Here is a 20,905-nt window from a genome sequence, read left to right on the forward strand (position 1 = left end):
CGACGACGCTCGCCGCTCCGTCCAGCTCCGTGCTTACTCAAGCCCACCCAAGTAATCATCTCGCTAATCACGTTAATGGATATCAACCCGCCCTTACAGCTGCCCCACCCAACCTGACCACCAGTGGTGGCGCTGTGCACATCTGGAACCACCCTCCCGATGGTGGCCCACCTCATAACAACAACCCGGGCAATATGGCTGCGCCCTAAATTCAACCTGCCCGGCCAGCTGGCCATGCACGCACCGCCATGGCGCCCACCACCTAGAGCCAGGCCAACGGGCAAATCTTCTGCAGCAATACCCCAGCCGACCTGCTACTGCCATATGTCGACCAATCAACACTAAACAACTTGGCTAACCTCGGTAAGTTCATCGAACTTGGTCACTTGCACCCTGATGCCCTAGCTCCCAACTCAACCCAGGCTACTTAAGACACAAGTAGCTTTCGATCTAGACAAGGCGTAGCCAAATTCACAACTGAGGTGAAGCGGAAAACTATCAACGACTTTGACACCTGGTTACAGTGCTTCCTCGTCTTTTTCTCATATCAAACATTCTACTACCCACATTTAGTGATCCCCATGGCCACCTACCTTCGTTTCCTCGCCTCCAAAGCTGCCGCCTACAAGCCGGAGGCCTGGCTCGCGTATGACAAATCCGCTGCCCGCTACCCTGGGACAGGGCCAACTGGAGCAAGCCAACCCTGGCGACCTCAATTTCCAGTACTTCCTAAACCAGCCACACCTGCGTCCTTCCTGCTTCACCTGTGGCCAACATGGTCATGTGAAGACTGACTGCCCAAACGTATGCAGCAGCGACACCAACCCATTCTATTGGGAGAACCCAGCGAACAAGAAACAGTATGACCAACCTCAGGTATGTCGATCTTTCAACCGAGGCTCATGCAAGACCCCCTGCCAATATGGAAGGCTCCACAAGTGCTCCGTGTGTAACCAACCGACCATAATGCTCTGCCATCACCACCAAAGCACCAAACACGAGACCCCCCAGACCTAGAATTCCGAGGGAGCGACCAGCCACACAGCGACTGTGATCGCAATGCTACAGCCGACAACGCCAATCAACCTCACTAAGCTCTCAGCTACCCTGCACGACCACCCACACAAACTTAGCCACAGCCAACCTCATCCACCACCTCACCCATGGTGCTAACATCGGCTTCAGTGGGAACCGCGCTACACTCGCAACACCAGTCAGCAAAACACCAGTCAGCAACGACCGCCCTGATGCCGTCTCCACCGAAATAACAAAAGAACTGCACCTAGGCCACACAATTGGCCCACTCGCCATGCCACCTCTGCCATGGAATGGTAAGAGAATGGGAAGAGATGTACCCAATATGAGTCGCAGGTTCAATTTTGGGGCATAAGCTTATGCAGTGGTGGCGCCACAACCACTGCTGAAGCCGGCTTACCTGACCGGCTCATAAAGACACTGGGCAGTCTGATGGAGGAGTGATGCGTACCAGATCTACATCAAGACACCACTGGAGACCCTCGACTGACGTAGTACTGAAGGTACTCGCAACTGGCTAACAATTTGACATAGGACTCGGTTCTCGCTGGACAATGCCAACGTTGTACACTACATGAACTATAGAGACATGAAACGCTAGGAACATTGTGAACATATACTATGAGACATTTCCCAGTGGCGCATGGTCACCACGGGGGAGGGGGGAGGGGGGCTGTGTTACTGCCGCACCGCAGTCATGCATGCACGGGGTTTGGCCATAAATTGGGGGTACTGTCTGGCATGACATTCAGGCAAACCATAGGCATTCCCATGGGCACAAACTGCGTCCCACTTCTTGCAGACTTATTTTTGTATTCGTATGAAGCAGAGTTCATACAATCACTTCAGAAATCTGGGTGTAAGGATTGCCAAGTGATTTAACAACACCAACAGATATATCGATGATCTCATCAGTTTAAACAATCCTTAGTATATCCAATTATCTACACCACATCTACCCAGATGATTTAGAAATAAAAGAAACAACTGAAAGTGTGGACTCGGCATCATACCTAGACGTATTTTTTGAAATTAGACAAAATATGCTAAGCTGTATGACAAAAGAGACGATTTCAATTTTGAAATCATAAACTTTCCCTCTTTGTCGAGCAATATACCATCATCTCCAGCTTATGGTGTGTATATTTCACAACTCCTTAGATACAGTAGAGCATGCAATTCATATGAAGACTTTTGAGTTAGACACAGCCTATTAGCTCAAAATTTAGTGAGGCAAGGATTCTCAGAAAGTAGATTAGTGAAATCATTTAAGAAGTTCTATGGTAGATACGGAGATGTTGTATCAAAATATGACCTGTCTGTTACTTTATGATGAGTGACAGCATACCAAATTTTGACTCACAAAAGTAATTTGGTGAATTCACCAAATAACAATGGATTTGTCGCTTTGGGTCAATCTTGACGGGTGCGGCTAGCTGGCAGGGTACGCTTACCCATTCCGGACAACTGGTACCACCACTATTTTGTGGTTCAAGATGACCCCATTGCCTTTGTCATTTTCAATATGTTCTTTGGACCTCAGTAACTTTCTTAGTTACCTTGAATGATAACGATTATTGGACCTGATTTGATGTCTAATGCTTTACACAATAAAGTTCCAGGGGGGTACTGTCATGGGTCAACTGCGGGCGACCGGTAAACACGTTGCCCGATGCACGGTACCCAGAGCCCAGTACCGCCATCCAGGCCGCCATGACGCCTCGTCGCCCCCGCCATGGCAGTGCATGCATAACCCCGGATTTCGGCCAAACACTTGTCTCCGTGTCGTTCCTTTGCGTTAATACATATTTATATATGTATGGATGTATGTGAGGATGTATGTCCGTTCCACATTATAAACTCCAAAACCGCAGCACCTGCCATCTTTTTATTTGGTGTACAAGTGCACCCAGGGTTGGAGATGTAGATCTGTTTCAAATAATCATGTCAGTGTCAAAAATATGCAGGTGAGGTAAAAAAAAGGAAAATCCTGCAAATTGATCGCCGGCCAGATGGGGTTGAAGATTTGGTAATGCTAGTTCTTTATCACCAGGTGACTTTTAAGTTAGCTTTGCTCAAAATAACTTAGTACTGGTGACCTGTGCAGCAGTGTCATCTGCATGCATGTAAAGATCAGATGTATTTGTAAATAAAGGAAGATCATTGATGAAAAGTAGAAAGAATAAGGGGCCTAAGATAGATCCCTGTGGTACACCCACAGAGACTTGACAAGAATCACTAAGTGCCCCATTGAATGAAACTATCTGGGTTCTTTTCTCCAAATATGATGTGAAAAACATCAAACTATTTTCTGAGCATCCATAAATCCTAAGTTTTTGTAGTAAGATATTATGATCAACAAGATCAAACGCCTTTCTGAAATCAACAAGTAGGATACCTATCAGATTTCCATTATCAATTTCTTGGTACCATGAGTTTGTGATGTTGTTAATGCAGTTTGACATGAATGAAACTTGCGAAAACCTGATTGTTTGTTTGACAATAAGTTGAAAGTGCACAGAAAGTTACAGAAGTGAGCATGAACATGTCTTTCTAAAATTTTGGACAAAATAGGCAAGACAGAAATAGGTCTGTAATTTGATACAATATCCCTTGCACCTTTTTTATACAATGGTGTTACTTTTGCCGATTTCCATTGATCAGGGAATGTCCCAGAGGAAATTGCGTAATTGAAAATTGCAGTGAGACTGGATGTTATTTTGGTTGCTCCAATCTTCAAAAAGCGAGAACTAATGCCATCTAAACCAGTCGACTTTTTGCAATCAATACTATTGAGAAATTTTGTGACTTCAGCTTCCTGGAGCAAAGGGATAACAAATTTTTTGTCCTTGGGGAGATTAGATGAAACAAAGAGTTGCAATTTATCTAAAATATCGTCATTGGTCTTATCATTGTGTTTGATGTATTCAGAAGCTACATTTGTGAAAAAATTGTTGAACACATTTGCCATTTCCTGTATTTCTGAAATTTCATTACCTTGACTTGTTACAAAAGTAGGGTTTTTACAATTGAAAGTTGGAACCAGTTGCTTAAAAACTTTCCAAAAATCATTGGTACCTGATTGTTTTAAAGCATTATTATAAAATTCACGCTTTGCTGTTCTGATTAAATTTGTGACTTTGTTTCTCCATGTTTTGTACAATTCAAATTAATGATGCGCATATCTAATTTTGAGTGAGCCAATAGAGCTAGATGTATGATTTTTGGTATATAGGGATAACTATAGGATAGAAATTTTTTGACAAAATGTCATGTGACCTCGATAATCTTTTACCTAAAATACACGTTTATGTCAATAAATAAGTAACCACAAGTGCTATGTCCTTTATATTTAGTAGGATGGGAGACCTTATGACAACACATGCTTTACCTCATATGCACATATATAATTGTGGGCAAGCCAATAGAGCTGGAGGTCTGAATTTTGGCATATAGGGATTAATTAGCAATACAATTTTTTTTTTCAAAATGTCACGTGACCTTGATGACCTTTGACCTTGATTATACATATATATGCATAACTCAGTAACCACAAGTTCTTTACGCTTCAATTTTGATAGGATAATAGACCTTAAGATGTGACATCTTGTACCTCATTTATTATGTGCATATAAATTTCTTGGCTGGCCAATACAGCTAGAGGTCTGATCTTTTAACCCGATTTAGAACCATAACTTAGACATGCCTCTTGTGTCAAATTGGAAACAATGACATAGTCCTATGTGCCCATAGATCTGAACATATACACTCCAGTGATACTTCTTAATGACCACATTTCCCTGCCCCATCAAGACTAATACTCCTATTACAATACAGATAGTTTTCAATCGGATTCGAACCCACAACAAGTGGGGACTTATAATGTCATTGTCAATGACTTGTTCAGGCAATTTTTTTAGCTGATTTTGGTCAAAAAATTAAAAAAAATCACATCTAATCTAGTCCTCTTAATCCAGTTTTGATTGAAGTCTTTCCTCAAGGCACTGGTCACCACAGGGGGGGTCAGGGTCATACATGTACTAGTATGTAGCAAGATTTGATCTTTCGTACAGGAGGTCTTCACTGGTGGTCAGGGTTCAAGGGGCGATTACCTGTGGTGTTGATGTATGTTAGTAGTGTTTCAAAGCATCATAGCTATACCAAAAACTTGATCAGAGCCTTTTTTGAAGACAGAAGCACTATGCAAATACAGGGCTAATTAGCAATTCGAGTTGACACCTCTGACAATGGTCTATTTTTAGCCAAAGTGTTGGGATTGTTAGGATGTGTACCGTCACATTGCAAGATTTTCTCTCCAGATAGTGATCAATTGAAGAAGGATGATCATAAGTTAATGTCTCCAGGATTCAAAGTTTTGATAACTTTATTAATACTGGTACAGAATTCTAAAATTGTCAAATAATTCATAGTCCAAGAAGTTGTTAGTTTCAAAAACATGTCAAGAAAAACATTAACTATAGGAATCCTATGGAATATGCATGATTGTTGAAGTAGGTAGGCAGTGATGAAAATTAGTTCATCAGATTCAACATTAATAATTCAACTTATGCAGTATTTTCTTTGAGGGTAACAAAAATATTTCTTGTTTAATTTATGTTAGTGTCTCATATAGGGGGAAATCATACCCATAAATAACACTATTTTATCGTGAAAAATATTATTTGCATCAGTTGAGGAAATAAAAGTACAAAATCTTGTGTTATCAAGTAGCCCAGAAATAAATGTTGTACTGTCAAACAATTTGCCACCATTGTTTGTTAATGAATATGAGAGAATATTGAAAAGTGAAGCGCATGTTACATCTGGCTCTCTTCACCTAGCTCAGATGAGTCTCTGCTTATCACAGGTCACCACTGGGTCAGAGTTCAAAGGTTAAAGCCATGTATGAGGAAGTATATATATCTGCAGACTGTTTCAATGGATCATAGTGAAACCAAAAAATGGATTGGAACCCTTTTCAAGGCAGAGGGTCTATGCAAATACAGGGCTAATTAGCAATTCGAGTTGACACCTCTGACAATGGTCTATTTTTGGCTTGAACTGTTGGGATTGGCATCTAGGGTGTGTGCAAGATTTCTCTCACACATAGAGGTCTTGTGAAGAAGTATATGTTCATAATTTTTAGCTCACATTCGGTATGCATATATATAGCTTATATGGTACGTCAGTGACATATGTATGTACATACGTATATATGTACGGTATGTATGTATTTATGTATGTATGGATGTATGTCCATCCACATTATAAACTCCAAACCGCAGCACCTACCATTTTTAGCTACTATAGACTATAGTCTATAGAAGCTATTGGGATGGGTATCCGTCCGGCATCCGTCGTCAGTCTGTATGTATGTATGTATGTATGTATGTATGTATGTATGTATGTCCGTTTGTGAGGCGTCCGTCCACTCAAATATCTTGAGAACCGCAGTACTTACTGATTTGATATTTGTTGTGTAGATGAAAAATACGATTTTGAGAAACTATTTTTTTTAATTTTTTGATATTGTTGAAAATAGGCAAATTAATGCCAAAAAAGGTGTTTTTGGTAAAAAATCTTCTTCTTCATAACCGCTGGTCAGACAGCTTTGTTATTTGGTATACAGGTCCCTAGGGGTAATCCAACTTAGACTTGTACAAATTGTGATGAAATATGCAAATCTGTATTTTTAAGGAATTTTTTTGTCATTTTTGGTCAAAATTTGACTTACATTGTATGTAATTCTTGTACTGTATAAACCCTATCAATTCACCCGGAAAAAAATAATTAATATGATTTTAAATAATTGAATTAATTAGGAAATCATCAAAGCCAAAATAATTTTAGTGTGGAATTATCAGAAAGTTCAACTTTTTTTGACAGTTCATAGTGAAATGCTTACCATCTTGGAGGATTAAAACATGTAAAGGCAACTTTCCTGAATCCCAACTTTGATATTCTGAACCACCATTTATGTTAAGAAATTGCTCATAATAGTTTGTCATGATAGGGTGGTCAAATAAATAGAGATAGAGAAAGTTCTAATTTCCATTTATGGTTGACTTGGTAAGGATAAAATAAGATTACCGGTACTTTTTGAGGAAAAAAATAGAGTGGTCAATTAAAAGAGTGGTCAAAGTGATAAGGTTTTTATGGTAAAGTTTGGCTGTAAGATTCCTCATGTGCTATTTATAGCAATTATGCAATCTGTGTAAACAGTGCAATGAAAGTGTAACATGATTCCTTATAATGCTTTTGATGACCTTGAACTTCTTAAGTTTCAAAGATTTGTCTCTTCAGTGTGCTTTCTCTGAGTACGTACAGTCTCAACTTATTCAACAGAACTTACTTACAATGTTAATTTGAAAGTTAAAATGTGCTTGGTTAATAGGATGAAAATACTGATAAAGGTAACCAGCTCAAGATTCTTTATAACCTGACAGATATGCTGTTTTTTTTATGACTTAATCTTGATTTAAGCAAGTCTTGTTTACTTTAATTGGAATGTAATTAACTCTGGTTTATTTGCTATTATAGACTAATATAGTCTGATGAAATATGCAAATCTGTATTTTTACGAAATTTTTTCCCATTTTTGGTCAGGCCATCCAGAAATGAGCTATCAAAGATATCCACCTTCTTCATCAATACATGTGTCACAAAAGGTTAACACAGCAGAGCTCTGTCAACTGTTGAGTCGCTTGTTTTTTCAAAACCGCTGGTCAGACAGCTTTAATATTTGGTTTACATGTCCCTAGGATGACCTTAGTGAGATAATTTCATACAGTCAGGAAATACTTAATTTTGTATCCATGTCTATAGTAGCTTCAGGGACTTTGGCCCTATGTTTTTGATTTGGTGTACAGGTGCACCCAGGGTTGGAGATGTAAATCTGTTCAATTGAACATGTCAGTGTCAAAAATATGCAAGTCAGGTAAAAAAGGGAAAATCCTGCAAATTGATCGCCGGCCAGATTTGGTTGTAACTTGGTATGCAGGTTCTTTATCATCAGGTGACTTTAGTTAGATTTGTTCAAATTGTGGTGAAATACTTATAGTTGTATTTTTGGGCAATTATTCTCATTCTTGGTCAAAAAATCATCTTCTCCCTAAATTCTTGTTGGATTGCTTTGAAAGATGATATTCTTGTTCCAAAGATTTTCTTCTGTTGGATTTATCAAAATTGTGGTGAAATTTTCATATTTGTATGGGCAATTTTTCCAATTTTTGGTCATAAAATCATTTTCTCTGAAATTGCCCGTCCAATTGCTTTGCTACTTTGTACGCATCTTCCCAGGGGTAAACACGTGCAGTCAGTGGGCTGCCAAACAAAATGTGAGCCAAGTGTCATTGACGCTATGTTTGAAGGAAACTGATGATCTTAACTAATGTATGATACAAATTTAAGTATGTTCTGCAAAGGTGGTGTATAGTTACACAAAATTGCATGTTCTATCACTTGTGATCCATTTGGATTTGTATGAAACAATGAGAAACCCGTAACATTTACAGAATGACTTTGGAAGCTCCACTATATGTTACACAAAGTGTATCCGATAGATAATTGTCTGCCTTCAATTGTCATTTGCCTCTTGTTGATATCATTACCTATGGGCAGCAGTGGTGGCAGCGTCCATCAACTTTTGCATTGAGACTTGGCATTGAAGGCTTCACCTTTAAAACAGCTAGACCCATAGATTGAAATTTTGTATGCAGATTGTTATGGGTAACTTTAGTCAGTTTTGTTCAATGGTTATGAGATTTTAATTTTTTAACAATATTTCCTGTTTTTCATCAAAATTTCTTCATTGCTTAAACAGTTTGTCAAATTTCTTTTAAATTTTGTATAAAAATTTCATTTGATTAACCTCAGTAAGGTTAATCAAATCATGCTAGAATTCACATGTTTGTATATTGCAGGCAATTATGCCATTTTTGGTAAAAATACTATGTACTTCCTTTGAAACTTGGAGCTACGATTGATTTCATGAAGGTTAATACATAGTTTCAAATCAATTGCATATTTGTATTTTGGGGTAATTTTTTGTTGAAAATCTCCTCTGAAGCTTAGTAACCAATCTGAGTACAGAAAAGTTAGATTTGCATATTATCTACTGGAAAGATACCACTTTTAGAAAAACCGTGAAAAAGTCTGCAAACTTTTTATCAGGCAAATTTTTGCTGATTTTTGATCAAAAAGTTCAAAAATCACATCTAATCTAGTCCTCGTCATCCAGCTCTGATTGAAGTCCTCGAGGCACTGGTCACTACTGGGCGTCAGGGTCATATAACAACTTAGCTTGGTTATTGAACCAGTCTTTTTGAGATTGGGGATTTGGCCAAGCAGTTTTGTCTGTGGCTTCTCCGCTAGGTGACTGGGTGCCGAACGTTGTGAGTTCGAACCCGATGAAAACATTGTATGTACTAGTTTTTCAAGTTTTGATCTTTCATACGGGAGGTTACCACTGGAGGTCAGGGTTCAAGGGGTCATTACCTGTGGTGTTGATGTATGTGAGCAGTGTTTCAAAGCACCACAGCTATACCAAAAACTATAGATTAGAGCCTTTTTTTCATGACAGAAGCTCTATGCAAATACAGGGCTAATTGGCAATTCGAGTTGACACCTCTGACAATGGTCTATTTTTAGCCAAACTGTTGGGATTGTTAGGGTGTGTATGTATGTTTGGACGTACAGTATGCCAGTCAACATCAAAAACTCACAAACTGCTGCACTTTTTAGCTTAATTGGTATTTGTTGTGTGGATGCATTCTGGGCTATAGATGGGATTTGTTCAAATGAAGTCTGCATTGCCAAAATTATGCAAATGAGTTTAAAACTGAAAATGGTCAAAATTTACTAACTCAAGAACCACTGTTTTGATTGCTTTGAAAATTAATGTGCACGTACCTTAGGTGGACCTCATACAATTTTATGTATATCGTGAAGATATCTTGAATTTTGTATTTTTGCCGGCCCAATTGTTCTCAAATTTAGGTTGGATGGTTGCAAGGGTGTTACCCTTCAAATTTGTTGAAATTATGACAAAATTAGCAAAATTACCATTTTGGGGCAATTTTTGTCATTTTTGGTCAAGAAATCTTAATTTTTTTTTCTTTAAAACCGCTGGACAGACAGCTTTTATATATAGTAAACAGATGCCTAGGGATGACGATAGTTGGATATGTGGAAATTGTCCTGAAATATGCAAATTTGTATTTTTAAACGATTTGGTCATTTTGGTCAAGAAAACTTGTTCTCAAAAATACTTGTCTGATAGCTTTGTAATTTGATGTAAAAGTCCTGAGGGATGTTCTTAGATAAATCTTCTGCTCAACTCAAAAGTGTTGGGAACCCCAAATTTGTATATTTTAGGTAATTTTCTCAGTCTGGGAACTCAAATGACCTATTCCAACCCAGGATATCTTCTGAGACAATGTTGAAAGCTGTGAGCATAATTTATTATATTTTGGTATCAATTTGTAGTATAATTTGATCCAGAAAACAAAGCTGAGGGTAACGTTTTCATTGTGGACCAACTTTTGCATCTTTTCCTTATAAGACACAAAGAATTGATAAGAAATTTTGATCCAGGATAATTCCAGATGTCATAATCAACCCTACAGTGGAAGGCATTTCACTATCTGTAACTAATTTAAGTGCTGTTTACACTCAAATGATAGCACTAATAGCATTAATCAAAATCCCCAAGGTTGTAAATAATTCAAATATTTTAACATTTCCTGCTATCTGGCCATTGTAGCTGTTCATGTAAACATGGTCAATACCAAGGGGTGGATGATTTGATATTTTTGGGGGGCGGGGGGAGATCTAGAAGATTAATGAGATGGAATTACTTTTTTTACCTGATCATTATATTTTCCCCACTCTCCCACCTTTTCTTTCTCTCAAGCCTTCTGTGGCTGATTATTTTAGGACATTTGCTTATAAATGTATGTAGAATCTGCTTGTCCCATTGCCATAGAAGTTGACACGCATGTTCCTAAAGTTGACTTCCAGTACCTAAGTTGCAGACCTTACCTGCTTTTGTCATTCTTGTTTAAATATTTTTTAAATGGACCAATTTGAACCGAATGTGAGCACACTGTCCTTGACGGTATTTTTAAGGGAAACCTAAGTCCAGCGACTTTGACAGTTTATCCCTTCCAAATCAACCTTGAGTAAAATGCAGCTCAAATTTGCAACATAATTGCACGCGCTGACGACCACGGCACCACGAAAAGAGAACTTGAAGTAGACGACATTTATGGAAATGAGCCCGGAATTCCATGGGCGCGAAAGGGCTCATCATGCGTGACGTCATCGGCGATACAGACGATTGGAGCTTGCAGCTGGAGGAGTACTGTGAACAGTTCAGCGTGTTCGTAAGACGACTATGGAGAGTTCGGACAGCGATATTTCTTACATCGAGTATTACTTTTCCCTGACTGAAATCAAACCATACTAATTTGAACCAGTCCAAGATATGTAATAATTAGAAAGCATCTCAAAACATCGTTCACATCTTGGTTGCTTGCGTTTTGTGTATGATTCAGCGGAGGGAGTCACTGTGCTTGTACAGACCCCGAACTGGATTGGAGAGACTGAGTGACACTGCGATCCTTCAACGCTACGTTTTCTGTATCAGTCCCTTAAAATTAATTTTTGGTTCGTGAATGATACGGAATGATTGACTGATTGTATGTGATACCGTGTAAGTCGAGCTTGGCCAGATCTTTAAGGTTGCGAAATCTCCGATATGTATCAGAAAATATTTATTTGCGATTTGACAAATCTATTATAGTGTCGTCTGTTTTTCGAAGCTGGTGTCGAACTTAGGAAGTCGGGCATACTCAGATCTACAAAGTGATGAAATCGCCGATATAATGAATATTTGCCCGCTATTTAAAAAATAGTATCGTCTTAAAGCTTGTTGTAAGGAATGTGTTTCATACAAGACCAGCCCAAACTCCCGATGATTTCCGATATGTCCTCTGTTCAAGTCCCGATCGCCAAGTAAAAATGTTTACATGTAAAGAATCTAATTTGTGCAAGGGCCTCCCGAGTCCCGATGATATCCGATCGGCACTCTCGACGAAGTCCCGTGTGGGCATTTAATGAAAAAAATGCTTTACATGTAAAAATGTATTTCGTGCATTAATAAATCTAATAATGTAAAACATACAGTATTCTTGACTTCCGGCCATGGATGCTATTTTGAACTAAGAGTCGGACAGAGGTATTCGGGTGGTCAGATCTGTTAGGTGGTGAAATCTCTGATATACATCGGATATTTACCCACGATTTGACAAAGTATCGTCTAGTATCAGAGTTAAAGTCCTAAGTCGCCGATATTTATCGGATAAATATCCGTGATTTCGTAGACCCGGCATGCCAACACCACACAGTGCATGTAAATCTAGGATCGTCTGGTATCGATATTAGCCTAGAGTTCCGGCGCAATTGATATTTATCGGGTAAATATAATATCGGCGATTTCTCACACCCGGCGTGCCGAGACACAGTAGGCAAAAAGTCATTCCAATATCTTGTAATATCAATATTACAAGGTATAGTCCCGAAATTGCCCTATATTTATTGGTTATATATCGGAGATGTGGCAGACCCGGTATGTCAAGATAAGAGACGCTTTGTGTAGTTTCGTCTTCGGATTTTAGAGTCCTGAAATCGCCAATATTAATATTTATCTGGTTAAAACCGGCGATAGTAGGCTGACTCAGCATGTCAAGATACGAACCGCATTGTGTATAGTATCGTCTTGTATCGGTATCAGAATCCCGAAATCCCTCATAAAACAATCATCCTGAAAGAATTAGAACATAACGTTGTATCTTTCACAGATTTTTAAACTCGCCCGACTTTCTTAAGCCACTGTCTTCGAAAAAGCTGTTCTGTGGGAAGACGGTAAAAGCTGACTCGATCCGTTTGTTCTTCCCTGAGTGATTTTTGCACTCAACTGAACAACTGTTAACTATTTTTTATGCTACTGAGCATTAAAGAGTCGTAACGTGCAGAACTGCACTCCTGCAGTCATAGACTCCAATGGTTTGGTAGGCTGTCACACACGTTCGTGTATCGCCGATGACGTCACGCACGCTCCTCCCATGAGCCCTTTCGCGCCCATGGGATTCCGAGCTCATTTCCATAAATGTCGTCTACTTCAATGTCTCTTTTCGTCGCTCCGTAGTCGTCGGTGCGTGCAACTATGTTGCAAATTTGAGCTGCATTTTATTCAAGGGTGATTTTGGAAGGGATAAACGGTCAATGTCGCTGGACTTAGGTTTCCCTTTAAGGTTGTGTTGAGTTACCAAAGTTACAAGTCTATCATTTGAGATTGGATATGGATCATATGAAACATACATGTAACAATGAGAAACATATACAGAACGACTTTTATCGCATTATTGTCTCTGACATGGAGCTTATCAATATTGTCTGCCATCTTTCATCGTCTATAGTGGTTGTTGTTGTCAGCGGCCTATTACAACTTTTCTTTTTTCAGTTCAAGTTTCTTCTCTGAAACCGCTTATCTGATTAGTTTGAAATTCAATGTATGAGTTCATATGCATGATCTATAGACAAGTTTTTCAAATTGTAATGAAATTTGTTTATTATGTTTTTTATTTTCGTAGTCATCATATGAAGTAGTGTGTTCATAATTTTGAAGTAAACATTGATGTTTAGTGTTGGTGTCAGTGATGAGGAGCTTATCCAATAGGTGGATATGTGGTGTCATCTATTGTCCATTGTCTGGCGTCCGTCAAGTTGTTACATTCAAAGCTACTTTATTTCCATCTTGACTAATTCCCTCTTTAATATTAGGTATACAGATGCCTAAATATGATCTTAATTAGATTTATGAACATTTTGATGAAATAAACAAATTTGGATTTTTAAGGCAATTTTGTCATTTTTGGTCAATTTCTTTTCACCAAAAGTGCTTGTCTGATAGCATTGATATTTAGAAAACAGGGTTCAAAGGAATGATCTAATGTGATATACTGAAATTGTAATGAAATCTGCAATTTTGTATGGGGGAGGCAATTTTTGTCATTTTTTGGTCACTGTTTCTTCAAAACTGCTTGTCTGGTAGCCTTGATATTTGGTATACAGGTTGATAGGGATAATCAAAATGTGATTTATAGAAATTATGATGAAATCTGTAACTTTGTATTTTGGAACAATTTTTGGTCAAAACATGTATTCACAAAAACTACTTATCTGATAGCTTTGATATTTGGTCGACATGTTCCTAGATATTATCTGAATGTGATATATTCAAATTACGGTGAAATCTTTTATAACATATTTTTGCAGTTATTTTTGCCATTTTTGTCAGGCCATCCTAAAATGAGTCGTCATTACCTTTCTACCTTCTTCATCAACACATCTGTCACAAATAGTTATTCTGCATGACACAACGAAGCATTATTGACCATTTATGATTAGGTCGCTTGTTAAAAGGAATCAGAAATTGTACAACAAATACATACAATATTAAAAAACCATCAAGTAGTGTCAGAGTCTCATTATTTTACAGCAATAGAATGAGCAGAATCAATTTTCTAGAAATGAATTCAATTTTACATGTGTATAGAAGTCGTAAAAATTCTAAGATGTTCCACCTAATGAAGAGTACAAGCAATGACTTTACTACACTACACAGGGCAGGCTATCATCAACAACCACTGCAATGTACATTATTTTTTTTAATGTAAATGATCCATTTCAACCATAACAATAGTCATAGCAATGATTAATGTAAAAATGGCATTGTCTTTACCGCCATGTGGTGTATTCTTTTCTCATTTTGCTGATGATAACCCTTTCCACGCAGTATGATGAGGAATTATAAAGGACCAGCAGAGACCTAGTGTCCCCTGGTGAAATTTAAGACACATTCTCTACAGCTAATTTTGATTAGATTGTGGCGGTTTTGTGTATGAATATTATTAATAATAATAATAATAATAATAATAGTTCTTTATTTCAGACTGAAATGTCCATATAAGGAAAATACAAAAGGAATCACCCGAAGAATTCTCTATTAAGAACTGTTAATACATGTATTTTTACAGGGTGGTTGATAGTGCTCCTACAAATAATTAATTTAGGATCAGAGGGTCCACCTGTGTAAGCTGACCCATGTGGGACCAATCCAAGTACACAAACTAGGTAATTTTTTACTTTTCAGATTTTTAATTTGGCTTGAACACTTACTTTGAAGTGGTAGGTTAGTATGTTGAAACTGAGACTGAGTTTGTGATCCTTTTGGTTTCCAGATCAGAGGCTTTGTGGATCTGAAAGAATTTGCTCACAAATGCATTGCAACTCCAAAGACCAGATTTCACTATTGTGATTCAGTACAAATCAGCAGGCAAGAAAATCAGATAAGCAGTAGAGTTCTGTAGTCAAGCACAAAATAATACAAAATTTGATAAAGCTCCATATCTTTTGGCTATTTGTTCAGAACTTTTGTTTTGTGGTTGAATCCCTGTACTTTCTGCATTGAATCCCTGAACTGTAATTTAATGCCAATTATTTAGCATATCAACACAATCTATATGAGTATAATCTCCATTGTTATTGTTGAAAATTGTATTCAAATCTGGACTAGAATTCATTTGTAAACAATCAATTAATAATAAATCAGTACACACATACAAGCTGTGTTGACAAAAAGAATACTTGAAATTTCAGCATGACAAAAAGACTAGGGTCAGACACGGTATGTACAGAAGCAGAATACTGAAAGACTTGCCAAAAGTTACAGCTTATGTCCCTTTAAGAGAGAGTGGTGCTTCTTTTCTATGATTATTGAATATATATATATATATATATATATATATATATATATATATATATATATATATATATATATATATATATATATATATATATTCAGCTCATATGCACACTCAAAAGTATGTTAATTTTAATCTTGCTGTCTATTATGCAGGAGAAGAACATGCAAGAAAATAGCAGTCTACAGAAAATATTACTGCATTCATAAGAAGACATGTACATCTGTGAATGACCAATGCAGTAGTGTTGTAGATGACAATTTATTACAATCACAGAAGTCGGAATATGATTTATCCTCTTCTATAGGTGCCAGATTTGATGATCACTTTTTATCCGGTTTAGCACATCCAATCCAATTCAGTCTAAGTCAGTAAAAGCATAAATTACCCTCTACAACTTTTTCTGCTTTATGAAAAATGCAAGTTGATGCAATTAAATTTGTAGTTGATGAGGCTCACAAATATTATGATGATAATTTTGAAATAATTATGTAACGTTGATTTACTACAGGATGAGATGAAGGTAAAGGAAGATATTGTATGGGATCATCTACATGGTAACTGATAGATTTCATAGATTTTATACAAATGAATTAAGATGTAATAACGTCATTCTCACTCTCATAAAATTTGCTGATGACATGGCCTTAGTTGCACGACTCAAAGACGAATACTCTCTCAGTCGTTATCTTCTATTCATAGATTATTTGAAGTCTTGGTTGACCAAAGCTTTCTTGAATTAAATGTCGGTAAAACTAAAGAACTTTGTATCATGGGAGCACAGAAGCAAGTTCCGGACTCATTACTTCGACCGATAAATGTAGATTGAAAACAAATTGAAAGAGTGTCTCTTTTCAAATATTGGTACAATTTTAGATTCGAAATGTCGTTTTACAGACAACATTGAATTTATTTGTAAAAAAGCACAGCAGCGCTTATTCCTTCTCGGGAAACTGAGAGGCTTTAATGTCAGCAAGAATATGTTAGTAACTGTGTATCGTTCGCTTGTTGAGAGCATCTTAACGTTTAATATTGTATCCTGGTATGGGAACCTCTCAGTTAAGGACAAAATGAGATTAACACAAGTCGTCAATCTGGCAGGAAAGATTGTTGGTATAAAACAACGGCAACTTTCAGTAATATATTACCAATCTTTGAAGAGGAAAGCCATTCAGATCCATCAGGATCAAACACATCCACTCAGCACAGAATTTAAAATCCTCCCGTCAGGTCGACGACTTAAGGTACCTTTTGCGCGTAAAAACTTGTACAAAAAGTCTTTTATACCTTCAGCTGTGGCAGTTTTAAACTCGGAATTTTATACGTAATTTATTGATTTTTCCCCAAGATTGTGTATATATGTGTGTGTTTTTATTGTAAGTCAGGAGCTTTGTGGTGCCGAAAGAAAATTTTCCATTTGTGGATGTGCGTGTTTCATTAATGGACAATAAAGTAATTTGAATTGAATTGAATTGATTATCTGATCACTGCTTTCAACAGTCTGTTGTCTTTGATATTATTAGCAAAGAATGCGATCTAGAACACAATCAGTGTGTGTGCAAATGAGTCGTGTTGAGCTTTTGAAAGTGTCAATTCAAAAGTGTTAATAATGGGTTATGAAAAGGGCCTGGCTACTAATTTATTACGATTATGCAAAAATATACTAAGGAGAAGAAAATGTCTCGTCTGAATGTAAATTACCAACGTGTTCTAGTCGTTGACCATTCTTGTTTACTATCTTACATCGTCAGAAGTAACATCACGAGATAGAATTTGCAACGAAATTTCATAACGGATGCTTTGATTTGAAACAAAATGTGCAAAGAGTTTTGCGATTCACAATTTATTTAAATATAAGAGAAACAATCTGTGCAGAGCGTGAGAAGTCAGATGTAAATGGGCACGTTTGCGAATATACTTTGCATTCCAGGTCTTAACCTGTGAAGAGAGTTTAATGCAAATATCTATTGGTCGGTATAAATAACTTTTGAATTACAATTACATTTCATCGAGAAGACAACACTTAATTTTATTTTTCAGAAAAAATGACTAAATCCTTACTTTGATATTGTTTTTGTGATTCAGAATTCGAATTCAAAATGATCCAATTCAAATGTTTTATATAGATTTTACTTTCTAAACTTTGATGTATTTATTGAAAGAAAAAAATGACACACAGTTTTCGACAAAACTCCAGATATCTGATTACGAACAAGGCATGTAATTACTTTCTATTTCTTCACAATTTGAATCACATGTAATACTCAGTAAAAATGAAAAGAAATCCACAATTTGTTTGCCTAGTTTTTCTTTATATAAAGTTGAAATCTCGAGTCCTGAAATATTTATAAAACATTTAGATTTTTCATTTTCTACTGTTCTGCCCATTTTGACAACACCTGGATCCATCAATTATGGGTTAAATTTTGAGAAAATCAGAGCCGTAGCTTGTGGTTTCAAGCCGAATAAAACAATCCTTACAAAAGGATTACTACCCAAGTTCATCAACCTTAACAAGCTTGCCACAGATGATTTGCGCCAGGAATATCACGGCCGACAAGAAATTTTCACACAGTCGGGTGTTTTCTCTAGCGGGCCCGTTATTCTATTGCTTACGAAGGTGTCCCTGAACCATGGTAATGTATCTTTGATATAGACCTATGTTTTCCGGTATATACGTTAGATAGAAAGCTGTACCAATATTAAACTTTTTCATTATTTACTTTGATGTATGCAAGGGGAAATTAACTCTTTCAGTATATCACTATTGAAGTTTTGGGTCTGACTTAAACCTCACCATGAATTTCTGACCGAATAATTAAGTTCAATCGATGCGTCGACTGGAAGATTAAACATGTCATCTGATAAATGACGATGTATAGGCAGTTGAATCAGAACGAAATAAGTATATCGGATCAAGAGTCGATGTTCGCTTCTTATTAAGTCGTTATAACATCCTAGCGCGCCCTTCAGAGACGCGACGCGAATCCCAGGGTCTGGACGTTCTTGCAAGCGACCGGTCGGGTTTCTGCCTGATCCGGGTACTTTATAGAACTCCACATATCTGTTAATCAAAAAAATGACAAGTACCATAGCCAAATAAAATTAAAAATGAAAAATAAAAACATACCGCGTATATAGGTCTACCAGGTACTTGTATATGTTTTCTCCGCTCAGTTAGATAGGTGTTTCTTTTATCGTCACTACCCTTATGAATATTCATATCCTTGCAAGAACGGACAGTCGCTGTGTCTGGCAGCGCGTGCTCACAGCTGCACACAGCGTAGCCTTCGAATGCAGGCCCATCGTGGGCGCGCACAAAACAAGGCACAGCGACTGTGGAGAGTCTAGTATGATACTAGCTGCATTAATAATATCCCATGGGCCTTTGTTTGCTGTGTTGGCTATTCAGCCCCTACGGGTCGGGGCTGAATAGCCAACGGCAAACAAAGGCCCGTGGGCTACAATTATTGCTGCTAGAGTATGATACCCGAGTTTTACATCCCAAACTGCCACGCTCAGCTTGCTTAATTTTAGCTCAAAATTTAAACATTTCAAGTTGAAAAAAAATCACGACCTGCTTCAAATGATAATTAGTCTGAGAAAAGAGACCACCTTGCCGAAATAGCTGTCTAGGATGCGGCGGCTTTAACTCTCAAAACTCGAATATCAACGGATATCGACTAAAGCAGGCTGTGATTTTTCAACTTGAAAATATTTGTTATTTGACTTCTAACTCAGCAATCGGGGCGGATGTACGTAGGTCTAAAAACTCGAAATCAGAACTTCTTTGCTGTTGTGTGTAATAATACTTGTTTTATTGTAATTTAAATGGGGCGGATTCGAGGCTGTGCTGGATATCGTGGGAACGAGGCTACCCTGGAGTATTCATTGTTAGCTTTGACCCTCGAGCGTTCCCCCACCCTCCCACCCAAATCTCGAACGAGCATACGAATTTTTTCTTTCTTCCACTACACTATCTGCTTATACTTCTACCTTGCTCTGTAATTCGTCCGACCCGAGTGGCGGACTTTGGCTTGCAGCCTGTCAACTTGTATTAAAGTAGTTGACCTTGATCCCCCAACACTGTGTGTCTGTCTCTTATTATATTGTTATTATTACTTTGTTATTGTTGTTGTTGTTAAGTGATAGAGTAGCCAACAGTTAAGCACTATAATAACAATAATAATAATCTTTATTCGCCAGAAACAACAAAACATTCACAATGTTTGCACTTGCGTCAGGCTGACAATTGAAGTTTAAATACGAAAAAAATATTAATTATACATCAAAATGGTGAAAGTAAGGTAACAGAACAGAATGAATAAAGAGATCAAGTAGAAAGAAGATAATTGCTTCAATTGTAACTTAAAGGAGGTCCTAATTATCATTTTTTTCAATGAGTCAGGTAGCGAATTCCAGTTCTTGGTTGCAGCGTATTTGAGACTATGCCGATTATAGAGAGGTTTACTTTAGGGATGTAGAAATTGTCGTTCCTTGCAAGCCGTGTTGGGTAATTGTGGGGCAATCTGTCGAGGTAGTGATACTCATCATGAACAAAGCGATTTTTCTTTAAGTCAAAAATTAATAAGCAAGTATTTGATTTACATTGCTTGTTGATGTCAAGAATGTTGAGTTTCTGGAAAAGGGAGACAGTATATGAGTATGGAAATCTGAAAAGGTGATAAGTCGCACCAATTTTTTTTTTGTAAACTGAGAATGGGTTGGAGAAAAGTTGAGTATGTGTTTCCCCATATTTCAATGCAGTAGCAAATTCGAGGAAGAATCATTGTGTTGTAAAGTAGGATGAGAGTTGATCTTGGAACAAAATGACGAAATCTTTATTTGAAATACCACAGTCAAAATTAATAAAATTACTTGTAGTAGTAAAGAAAGCAGTCAGACGGTTTAGAGTTGAACTTTATTTGAAATATCACAGTCAAAATTAATAAAATAAAATAAGGTAAACCGTTGCGCAAAAAACCCTCCTCCCCACGCCAGGGGACTTTCATCTGCCCCCTGTGCAAGTAGGTGCATACTAATGG

At 37.5% G+C, this 20,905-nt stretch overlaps 1 long non-coding RNA gene across 1 annotated transcript in view; it reads left to right on the forward strand.

The window, feature by feature from the left end:
- LOC139134072 (uncharacterized) overlaps nucleotides 1-17,332 on the forward strand; it is a 60,696-nt gene extending 43,364 nt beyond the window's left edge. The window contains exons 5-6 of the long non-coding RNA XR_011552709.1: nucleotides 15,135-15,231; nucleotides 16,016-17,332. This is a non-coding gene — a long non-coding RNA (uncharacterized lncRNA). The remainder of the gene's footprint in view (nucleotides 1-15,134; nucleotides 15,232-16,015) is intronic.
- Nucleotides 17,333-20,905: the final 3,573 nt, after the last annotated feature.

The sequence above is a fragment of the Ptychodera flava genome, chromosome 5 (genome assembly GCF_041260155.1).
Source record: "Ptychodera flava strain L36383 chromosome 5, AS_Pfla_20210202, whole genome shotgun sequence".
NCBI classification, from domain to species: Eukaryota; Metazoa; Hemichordata; class Enteropneusta; family Ptychoderidae; genus Ptychodera; species Ptychodera flava.